The sequence below is a fragment of the Rana temporaria genome, chromosome 6 (genome assembly GCF_905171775.1).
Source record: "Rana temporaria chromosome 6, aRanTem1.1, whole genome shotgun sequence".
Taxonomy (NCBI): Eukaryota; Metazoa; Chordata; class Amphibia; order Anura; family Ranidae; genus Rana; species Rana temporaria.
In genome coordinates, this window is record NC_053494.1 from 146,910,900 (window position 1) to 146,923,125 (window position 12,226).

Sequence of the window (12,226 nt, forward strand, 5' to 3'; positions counted from 1 at the left end):
ACAGTTGGTCCTTTATTTGCACTCCTCTGATTGAGATTGTGACAGCATTTGCTCCATGTCTTTGCTGTTTATTTCCATCCTGCTTATACACACTGCTTTATACAGAAGATGACTGAATCCTGCACAGACCACCTGGATTTGGCTTCGTTGGCGGAGTCAGGGATTTGATGACTGTGATACATACGTTCCACAGTGGTTTGAGGGTTAAACATAAGGCAGTGACATCAGCCAGTGATAGGAGCCAGATGGGAGCAGTTTGAAAAGGGGGGGCAGGTTTGGAGGGAAAGAAAGAGGGCAGGTTTGGAGAGGAAGAGTGGGAGAGTATTTTGAACTGCTTCTCATTTGGGCTGGGATTGCAGGGGATTCGATTTCACTTTTTCAGTCCTAGCTGCTACCTTCGATCTTAGCAGCTGGACCCCTCGCCATCTCTTTTCCCATCAGTCCTAAGAGACCAGGAGAAACCTCTGCCTGGCAGAGCATCACAGGAGTCCTGACTGAAGAACATGACTGGCACCAACGTGTGAAGCTGACAAGTTACCTTCTATCTCTTCTTCAGCTCAGGGGTATGCAAAGAGGGGATCTGGGAATATCGTACAAATCCTATTAATACAGCGAAAAGCTTAGAAGCTTTTAGTTATTTGATTTTAGTATTATTATTATTATTATTATTATTATTATTATTATTATTATTATTAGGTATGGGTGGTGCTCATAGTTTAGGAACAGTTTATAGACCTTATATATATTTAATTCAAATTATAAAAAAAAAAAAATACAAAGAAAAAAGTGCAGCTTTTCTGGGAACTACACATCCTTTGCTGGAAATCAATACTAAGATAGATAGTGTGCAGGGTGACAGAGTGAGCTGCAGTGTGTGCCATTGTTATACAGATGGGTGGGCACCACTGTGATATGGGCCACTGCTGGATAAGGGAGAGTAATGAAGTGATACTTTCTTACTAACCCAACACATAATTAAAGTCATAATGCAGGATTATAAAGGCAATATGATACCCAGGCTTGCAAAGAGAGATGCAGGGCAATTCAGTGTAGTAAGACACTTTTAACTCATAATAGTAAACATAAGAGATATAGAAGATAGACAAAGACAGATAAAACATTTTTTTTATAATAAGTAGTAATAGGAACCTAATATAAAAAATAGTACTTTGCTTCTGTTTAATACTGAGCAGTAACAAGGAAAGTAATATAAACAAAAAATGACTTTGCTTTTGTCTTCTACTGAGCAGTAACAAGAAACCTGAGCTGTTGCCGGCAGCAATGGGCCAGATCCACGAAGCGCGCCGCTTCTTTCCGTCCGGCGTAGCGTATCTCTGATACACTACGCTGCCGTAACTTACAGCGTATTTTTTGTATCCTGAAAGAATTTGCGCTGTAAGTTACGGCGGCGTAGTGTAACTTTGTCAGCGTAAGGGCGCGCAATTCAAATGTATGAGATGGGGGCGTGTTTTATGTTAATACGTCTTGACCTGAAGTAAATTACGTTTTTTTTGAACGGCGCATGCGCCGTCCGTGGGGGTATCCCAGTGTGCATGCTCGAAATTAACCCGCAACAAGCCAATGCTTACGACGTGAACGTCATTCTACGCAAAGCCCTATTTGCGAACGACTTACGCAAACAACGTACATTTTTCAAATTTCGACGCGGGCACGACGGCCATACTTAACATAGGATACGCCTCATATAGCAGGGGTAACTATACGCTGAAAAAAAGCCTTATGGAAACGACGTAAAAAAAATGTGCCGGCCGGACGTACGTTCGTGGATCTCCGTATCTAGCTAATTTGCATACTCAAAGCGGAAAACGACGGAAATGCCACCTAGCGGCCAGCGTAAATATGCACCTTAGATCCAACGGCGTACTAAGACGTACGCCAGTCGGATCTAGCCCAGCTTCAGGCGTATCTTGTTTTGTGGATACAAAACAAAGATACGCCAGAGCAAAATAGAAGTTACGCGGCGTATCAATAGATACGCCGTCGTAACTTCTTTGTGGATCTGGCCCTATGTATTGAATAACCTGTTTCATTTGAAAGTGAAATGTCATTGGTTGCCAGGGGGAACTGCTCAACTTTTTCTGCTGACGCCTATGTGTTAATGGTTAACAGGCAGGCTGCTGGGGACGTATGCAGTTAGAATTGCGTACAGTGGGGCCCCTCAATGCCTTTCTAATGGTGGGTGTGTCGGGGTATCTAGGAATTAGGTCAGGCTATTGCATGATAGTAAAATGCATTCTCCCTTTATGGTGTTGGTGTTACATGTTCTGTGATCTGCTGCTGTTTGTCTGACTACTCCAATCCACATCTGTTTTTGTGTCCATTCCATATTAGTATGTTGCTTTCTTTTATAGACTTTTTATACTCCAATTAATTTTATATGGTTTCAAGTGATCATTTCATTGTCAAGCTACAATCACCTTTTCCATAGTAATTTTAATGCTGTTTTTAGGTACTCTTATGTCATGCTTGCACTGATTTTCTGCGTTTGTGTTACATTATGTATATGTATATTAATGTGTTTTATTGCTTTAGTATGTGCACCATAAGTGGCCATGTTTGTTTTGAGTATGTTAAAAAAAAAGGGTTTCTGAACCCCAAAAAACTAAAATGTCATATATTATAGCTTACCAATCTTTAAATGTGGTGATTGCATTTGTTTTCTTAGTTTAGGGTTATTTTATTTTATGGTAACGTGGTGATTTGGCCAGTTACACAAATCCCCATTTAGGGTGGCTCCGCAAGGGAGCCACCCGTCAGTAGCATTGCCAATCTGTGGAGTGGTAGAGTAATGCACAAGCAAACTTAGATGAGCTTCCCTAATGAATTGAACTCCAAAAACAAGTTTTAAGCAGTTACAGCAACATAAATGAATAAGGGTTCTTTCACGTGTCCTTGCTCAGCGGGGATCGATCCGTTCATCCCCACTGAGCCGACTGATGACAGGTCCATCTCTGCTCACTGTGCAGACACGGACCTGTCAGAGCTCTGCTCTCCTCTATGGGGGGATCAGATGAAAACGGACCGCCTGTCTTATTTCCTCCGATCAGTTCCACCAGATGGATGGAAAATAGGGTTTCCATCTGTCTGGATTCAGCAGATTGGAGTGGATCAGATATCAGCAGACATGCCACCGCTGACATACGTTGCTCCATAGACCTGCATGGAGTGTCTGTTCAGGTCCGCCTAAAAAACTGACAGGCGGACCTGAACGCTCCGCCCATGTGAAGGAGCCCTAAAAGTTGACAATTGTAAACATCAACGTCAGTGTTAGATGGTTTGCCTAAACCAGGCATATCCAAAGTCCTGCCCGTGGGCCAATTGCGGCCCCCGTTTCGGTTTAATGTGGCCCCCCTGGTAATTTGAATATATATACTGTATTTATCGGCGCTGCCTCGGAGGGTATGGGGGCCAAGTGCCGTCAGATTACCTACAGGAGAATCTCCTGTTTACTCAGCAGCATCTGTAATAGGAAGTTCTGTCTCCTGGGCTGCCATTGGACGACTCTTCTGTCTATCATAGGAGGCGGGATATTGTATTAAAGAGGTTGCTGTGTAAACAGGAGATTCTTCTGTATGTAATCTGTTGGCGCTCGTCCCACCCCCACCCCCACCCCCATCCCCTCTGAGACTGCAGATGGGCATCGATCAGGCTGCACTGATGGCAATGGAGAGGCTGCATTCATGGCAGTGTATTAGTGCTTGGACGAACACAATTAGACCAACTTTTAATGGTTCAAAGAATGTCAGGCAAAATGGTTGGCCCTCACGCATGTTCACTTCATCAAATCTTGCCCTCTTTGAAAAAAGTTTGGACACCCCTGGCCTAAACCCTTTAACTGCCAGTTTTGTTGGAAAATAACTTAACTTAAAGTGGACCATCTGTAATTTTTTCATCTCTCCATCTTTTAAATCTTCTGCCCTTGTTGTTTTAACTTTGAATAGTAAAACATTTTTTTTCTGCCAGTAAATACCTTATATAGCCCACTTCCTGTTTCTTGTCTGGTAAAAAGCCTAGGCTTATGACATCATGCACAGCTCTCTTTCTCACTCTTGCGAGAGTTTGCCAGGAAGGGAATGGGTATGAGTCATAAGAGGGCCAACGAGAGCTGCAGGGCTGCAGAGCTGGAGGTGTGTCTCTGTAAATCCAGGAAGTGAACTGGCAGCAGTTTCAGCTGCCCACAGTTAAAATGGATGCAGCCAGACTTAGTGGAGGAAGATTTCTGCAGCATATTTGGTACCAAATCACAGAATATATAAAATAATATGCAAAGTGGTTGGAGGGAAGCTTTGTGGCAAAGATGTTCCTCTTTAACCAGTTGAAAATAAAGAAAAAAAAGCCTAAAAAGAGAAAACGAATGCAGTCACCACATCTGAGGATTGGTAAACTGCAATAAACAGCATTTTTGTTTTTATTTGCTTTAAACTGATGTAAATGCAATTTTTTTAAAATTAAAATAACAAACATATACTTATACTTACCTTCTCTGTGTAATGGTTTTGCACAAAGCAGTCCCAATTCTCCTGTTCCCGGATCCCCTGCTGATGCTCCAGCCCCCCCCCTTTATCGGGGGGCACTTGAGTGCCCCCTATCGAGCCCTGCTTTGTGTGTCTATTGACACACAGAGCGCAGCTTGACCCCACCCCCTGGTCCATCATTACTGGGTGTTATTGACAGCAGCAGGAGCCAATTGCTCCTGCTGCTGTCTCTGAGCCAATAAGGAGGAAGAGAGCTGAGAGAGCCACAGCTCCTATGCACATTACTGGATCAAGATCGGGCTCATGTAAGTATTTAGGAAAGGCTGGGGGGTAGGGTGAAACTACATGCAAAATGTTTTTTATCTTAATGCAGAGAATGCATTAAAGAGGTTGTAAACCTCCAACCCCCCCACCTCCCCAAAAAAACCTGCAAGACAAAGGCATAATGATCTAGTATGAATTGCATACTAGTTCATTATGAAATACTTACCTTAGAGCAATGCCCTGCAGCAGCGCCAGCACACCACTGACACTGCCGACATCTTTCCAGATTCGCAAGCTTCAGCACTGTGATTGGCCGGAGCCGCGATGACTTAACTCCCATGGCATGGCCCTGAAGAAACGGCATGTGCAGGCCGTTCCTTCAGTGTGCATGGGCCGATGACGTCGGCGGCAGGGTATATAGTCAATATCTCCTAAACGGAGCAAGTTTAGGAGATATTTACAGTGTCTACAGGTAAGCCATATTATAGGCTTACCTGTAGGTACAGTTAAAGAGGAAGACTTTACTTCCTCTTTAAGGTAAAAACCTTCTGCCTTTAAAACCATTTTAAGTTCATATGATCTGTATTGAGCTGAACTTTGATATTCATGTGTATATTGGCCTTAGTAGCTGTTACAACAGTATTGATATCCACTTGGAGTCATTGTTTGTGACTCTCCAACTGTTGATATCACCAACTAGAGAACCAGAAATTTTCTCCTGAAAGTAACAATAATAAATTTCAGTTTAGGAAACATACAGTATACAGAATGTAGGATCCATGGTTTACTTACCTTGTTAAAGTTGACATAATCAATAGCACCTTCCAGTTGGCATCAAGCCATTAATACCAATTCTTGATGCCAAAAAAGTTTACAGTCCAATGTCCCCACCAAAGGATTATATTTAGGGAGATATACATACTTTCTAAGAAAGAGGATTTTGTGGTCTGCCATAAGCCTATGATAACCACTTAGAAAGTATGATTGTATGGGCAGTGATTCCCAACATGCATACCAGGGAAGACCCATTCATAACAACACCAGGACATAGGTGTAAGGCCCCGTACAGACGAGCGGACAGTCCGATGAAAACGGTCTGCCGGACCGTTTTCATCGGACATGTCCGCTCGGAGATTTCTGTCTGATGGTTGTACACACCATTAAACAGAAATCCGCGCGGACAGGATACGCAGTGACGTGGCTGCGCCGTCGCCGCGACAATGACGTGGTGACGTGCGCCACCCTGGAAGGTTAATGCTTCCACGCATGCGTCGAATCACTTTGACGCATGCGAGGGCTTTCGTCCGAGCGGACATGTCCGGTGAGTCGTACAGACGACCGAACATGTCCGACGGACAGGTTTCCAGCGGACATGTTTCTTAGCATGCTAAGAAATTTGTGTCCGCTAGAAAACGGTCGGCTGGACAAATATCCGCTGGAAAACGGTCCGATAGGCCGTACACACGACCGAACATGTCCGCTGAAACTGGTCTGCGGACCAGTTTCAGCGGACATGTTCGGTCGTGTGTACGAGGCCTAATGGAACGCCAGTTGCAAGGAATGTATTCCAAATATGTGGGGAGCCTGATGGACTGAATCGTCTGTTGGCTTGTTTTGTCTCTTGGGGGCTTCAGTGGCAAAATACCCCCAATTCTAACACCACCACATTTCCTGCTTCAATAGATAAATTCTTCATTGACCACTGGACATACATAATGGCAGACATTTTTATTGGCTGTTGACCACTCATAAATTCACATTTTTTTCTCATACAATAATCCTAACTTAGTTATTACAGTTTACAGGATCTGTGAACAAAATCTGGGCTCATATACAATACACTGGCATTTTTTCATTGCATAATTGAGTTTTCCTTTGTTTACCTTTAGTGACAGTTTGCACATTTGACAGAACATTTACTTTCAGGTTTGTGTGATCTGTAAAGAATTATACAATACTGAAATCCAGACAATTACGATTCATAAACAGAATGATCCTTTGCAGATTGGACAAATTTGTAAGCAAATGGAAAAAAAATCACAGTGTGCCTGGTGTGCAAATTGATTCAGTCCTCGCTGTTTACTCATATTTGTGTGTTTTTTGGTAAAAGTTTGCTAAATACAGGGGCTACTTTCAAAAGCAGGAAACTGTAGGAAATACCTGGCATTAAAAAAAATGGTTCAAAAGTTGTACAGTTGATTAAAGCATCACAGAAAACAACTTTATTTTAGCGAGCATGCTCTTCTATTTTTAAGATGTGCTCCAACATATCCCCTACTTACAGTGAAAAAATGATTGGGTGGAATATGCTGTATGGGTTGGTATGCATGCTGACCATAAGCACTGAAAGCACACAATATGTATATCACATGACTATGATGTGCATAGATGTAATTCAAACAGCAATTGGCTGGCTCTACGTGTAGTTTTCCATCATCTTAAATCCGTTGCGTTGGTACCAAAAAAAAGCAGTTATATGTGTCATATTTCAAAAATCGCGCCTTTCATAATGGCATCATCAACCAAGTCTGCATATGCTCAAGTCTGTGTGCCAAAAAGACCACACCCATAGTAATACATTTGTCCTGTTAATATCATTTGAGTCTTGCAAAACACAAATAGTACAGTGGTAAAAACTAATAACTATAATTACCATATTAAATTGAATATTTTATTATAAAATAACAAATTAACAATTGTATGCTAATAGAACTATGATATTATCTTTAGTATTCAGATTGCTTAAGACTTTGTGGTGCTCTTGCAATAGGCTTTTATAATTCTTAGAAATTATTATGATTCCATTCGTATACAATCATGTAATTATGTACTCTTGTGACATTGGAAATTTTGAAATCTTAGCATGTATATGCAGAAATGTTCAATTACTTTGTTAATTACTTCTTGGAGAAGAAAGGGTTAACAAAATCCTTAACATTGTGGCCAAAACAGAACTTCACAGTTGACCAATGCAGATAAGAAAGGTAACTAGATACCTAATTTCTTAAAGGGAAACTCCAGTCAAATGGATTTTCCTTAGTTTTGGATAGAATAGCATGGGGACCTCTGTCAAGCCTCGTACACACGGCCAGTTTTCCCGACGGGAAAACTGCGAGGAGAGCTTTTGGCCGGGAATCCCGGCCGTGTGTATGCTCCTCGCAGTTTTTCCAATGGGAAAACTGCCCAAAAACCGTCGGACAAAAAAAGAAAACCAGCTCTCTTTTTTCTCATCGGGAAAACCGGTGGTTTTCGGCAGTTTTCCTATTGGAAAAACTGCGATGGAGCATACACATGGCCGGGATTCCTGACCAAAGCTCCAACCGGCCTTGTGTAGGGGGAAAGACTGCCCAAGCAGGTTCTCGGCTTTACCCTCTGGATTTCCGACGGGAAATCAGGCTTTTATTACTGCCTTTGTTCTCATTGGGAAGTTTTTCTCCCACTTCCTGTTGGAGTGACACAACAGTAAGTAGGAAAATCCTGCCAATGGATGAAAATAAAGCATTTGGAGGTGCCAAGTAGTATCAACTCCAGTAACAAAACATTTTATTGCTGTATGTACCCATTGGATGGCCCACTTCCTATTTCAGCGACATGGCAGAACGCAGTAGAAATCTCCAATAGTGAAACCCCTTCTTGGGACTTCCTCTCACTTTTTGTCATGTGCTGACCATTTTTTTCTTACCCTTTATACAATGGCCACCAGAATGCATTACAACACTCTTTTCCCTTGAAAGCCTCCAAGAAACTGAAAAAAAAAAAAACTGAAAGGGAGAGCTTGATTACCTCCCCCATTTTGAATGCAAGTAAAAGATTCATGGCTCCCTTGTTCGTTACTGGTCCTAACAGTTTTGACAAATATGTACTAAGCATCAAATGATCACTCAGAAACAAGAATTGTGCTTAGCAGTCAAATAGTGCATTGCTGATCTATAAGATGTAGTCACCAATTACAGGTCAACTTTTTCTTCTGATTCTAATGGGTTACTTTTTTCAAATGGTAATAAATAAGATAATTGTTTTTATTTCATAATGTACTGTTGGGTCCAAGTGATTAGTGTTTAATGGTATCTCTATTGTACTAAACAGAAAGAATGAAAATCTACCACTAATGTGAGCATCAGTAGCTCAATAACACCAATGAAAAAGAGCTGCCTGGTGGACAAGTAAAATACCTCTCAAATGTCACCCCCACCCCAGGACATGTTTTTCTGTTCTCTATAACTTGTTAAGTGTAATTTCTTTAACACTTAATTTTTATATTAGAACATACATTAATACATAAGGTAATTGTAATCACTTCCACCAAAAATCACACTATTGTTTGATTTTGCTGTCCAGTTGGGCTTGTTACTTCAGATGTTTTTTCAGTTCCTTCAACTACCTGCAGAACCCATCACCTAAACTGGTATTCCTCTCCCAAGTTCACCATAATGAAATTTGCATATTAGAATGCAATTCATGATTCCTTTGCCACGCCCGGTTTCTGCAAGTAGAGGTCCCCGTCAAGTGCAGAAAGATGGATCATGATGACTTTTATTAATTAAGCAATGGGTTGGAGCCAAGAACATCTTTACTTTGTGCCCAAGTAGCCATGCCAACTTTGCATCTAAAACTGCTAAATTATACCACTGGCCTAACTAGCCTACAAATAAAGCAACTAGAACAGCTGTTTCAGGTTTCTTCTTTAGCATAGGCAATAGTCAGAGGGCCATGTTGCCCATTTTTTCACCTCCTAAAGGTTAGCAATTTTGCCTATCAATACATAAATTCAATTAATGATAATGGACAGTATTCAATCGTGGAACAACAAACTGCAAGCTGCATGCCTTACCAAAATGTAATTGTACATGCAAATAATTTAATACTATATAGAAATATTAAGCTTAGGAACAGTATAAATGAATGCAGCCGTATAGTGGGTCTCATTGTATCTTAAACCAGTACTTGCCTATTTAGGTCCTAGAAGAGTCAGTAACATTGCTAGTTCTTTTAGCTATACTGTACAGAAATACAAAATCTTAATGTAAACCGTATACATTTCCATTATTTTTATATCAATCGTCATAGAAATAGTTGGTAATCAGAAGACAATTATACCCACATAATACTAAGATTATCTTTCCTGTGGGGTTAATGCAGTTCCCTTTTCTTTTTAGAGTGACAGAAGCAGGGAATGCAGTAGCTTTCCATAAATGGAGAATTTTCAGGAGCAGTGAAATGCTGGCAAAAGATACAGACAGAGCAGTCCTACGTCCCAGACACCCTTGATAACTCCTTAGTTGCCAGATTTACATTGCACAGCAAAGACAGGAGTACAGCAGTCAACACTACTTTGAAACCAGAGAATAAAGAACAGGCAAAGCAATCTTTTGAAAGAAATGCATTAAAGTATGGAGATGGTCACTTTGCAAGATCAAGTGATTTCTGAAGTTATCCATTTTTTTTTTTACATCACACACTATACAGATAACCAAAATAAGTTTTCAATGCATCTGTTTTAGCTTTTTCTATAGTTGTCATCACTACTTGGCACTGCGAGTGTGGTGAAACTCTATTGGCTGTTAATGCAATCTATGTAATCCCAAGGCTTTGGAAGGCTTTGTGAAATACTTTGCATGGGTCATCCCTGGGTTTATATGTAGCACCAGTCTGTTAATCAGCAAGATGTTTAAATTAAATTGTATCTTTATCCCAGCAGAGGGCGGTATAACACCCCCAGCGCTCTTCCACATGGGAAGAAACTGAGTGAGCGGATGGGGTGTATTTCATGAATAAACATGTGTTATAAGAAAAAAAGCAGTTACCAACATACTGAAAGAGGTTTCACTCTTTTACAAAAGTGTACTCCTTAATTGTGGAAAGACAAACTTTGTGGTTAAATGACGGTTATGATTACTATCATGCTGAGTGTATCTTTTGAAACTATAAGCATTCAGAGCTAAAAATGAACTGGTGATAACATTTTGCCTATTGATGTCAACATTTCATGTTCCAAAAATGTCTGCAAATATATTCCACACTTTAAAATCCAACTCTGGGAATACTGAAAATCCTCCTTTGCTATGCCTGCACTGCCAAAGGTCAATTGCGTTTTTTTCTAGGGGAGAGTAAAAGCACTTTTTTCTTACCCAAACGATTATTAATTAATGGCACCACAACGTGCCTGTAAAAAAAATGTGCCCTTTTGTGCACCAAAGTGCACTATTGTCCTGCATTCCTACATCGCACAAGTGTGAAAGAAGCCTTAGGCCGACGCATTTCACTTATGGACTGAAGAGGGTCAAGCTAAATCACTATTTTAAGTCACATGAAGGAAAGAGGGGCAGAGCAGTTTGGAAACACTTGGAGTGGTTGTCAACTTAATAGTTATGGGGGGGGGGGGTTCAACTACAGCTCGTGACATCACCAAAGGGCCACACATAATGTTCAGTATATGTAATGCTTGATCTAATAAAGGAAATGATGGTCAAAGACTGGGCACATGCTACATTTTTGGCCTGGAGACATGTTGCAGAAGACAATACGAAAACGGGAACATGTTACATGAGGTCTGAGGGCCACACATTATATACAAAAGGGCCTCATGCTGCCCTTGGGCCACAGTTTGGGCACCAGTGGTCTACATATATGATGCCATAGGTCAAAATGCTGCATTGAGGTGTATTGGTAGGTTACTTATGCATAGTTAGCTAGATTTAGGATGGAAGTGACAAAATGTTCTGAAAGTCTACTACTGACTCACTAATACTCATCTTCCCCATATCGCTTTGTTGGGGCACATTGTTGGTACTTCTAGATATGTGGAAGCATGTGACCAAAGTGTCGGGGAGCATGTGATCTCCACTTAGTGATGCAGTGCTTGACCCCAAACCCTATAAATTGGGGGGGGGGGGGGTTGAAGACATCATCCCTGTGTTAGCACACGCAAACTATCATGAAGCTACACCGGGCATGACCACCAACTCCAATAGAGGAAAGGAGCAGTTGAGAAGGATTATGGTGGGCTAGCAAGAGCCTCTGCCACTTTGTCCTGAATGGGCATATAACAGAGTATTTAAAATAAAATGAGACAACTGTGTACATAAGGATTTAGAATTATTCTTGGGACTGGACTGTCATTCTGGAAATGGTTTCAGCTGTATTTTTTCATTCAATCCAGCATGTTGATCGAAAAAACAGCTGACAGCTTAGGTCAGATGACAGCTGACAGCTTAGGTCAGATGTTAGTACAGCAATCTTCCCTGTTGAGCTATTGTGTTCTGTTACTCCGGTCATCGCTATCAGCCGTTGGCTGAGAGAACTGAGCAGGGGCCGGTCGGCAGACCTTTTTCGGTCATGAGTCATTCTGGTGGCTGCTGTCGGCCGGTTTCTATTGAACCGGCCGATGCTGGCCTCAATTCGTCACGCATGTACTAGGCTTTAGGTTGTAGCATGTCAATAAGCACCTGGCCACGCTTAGCCCTGCC

General features: G+C 41.4%; 1 protein-coding gene across 12 annotated transcripts in view; it reads left to right on the forward strand.

Annotated features, from left to right (window-relative positions):
• Nucleotides 1-332: 332 nt before the first annotated feature.
• COL6A3 (collagen type VI alpha 3 chain) overlaps nucleotides 333-12,226 on the forward strand; it is a 142,908-nt gene continuing 131,014 nt past the window's right edge. For 6 of the 12 annotated variants that reach the window (XM_040357525.1, XM_040357528.1, XM_040357529.1 and 3 more), the window contains exon 1: nucleotides 335-563. The gene's annotated coding sequence lies outside the window, so the exon portion shown is untranslated. Of the gene's footprint in view, nucleotides 564-12,226 lie in introns of all 12 variants that reach the window. The other 6 variants (XM_040357520.1, XM_040357521.1, XM_040357524.1 and 3 more) reach the window with 3 other exon arrangements.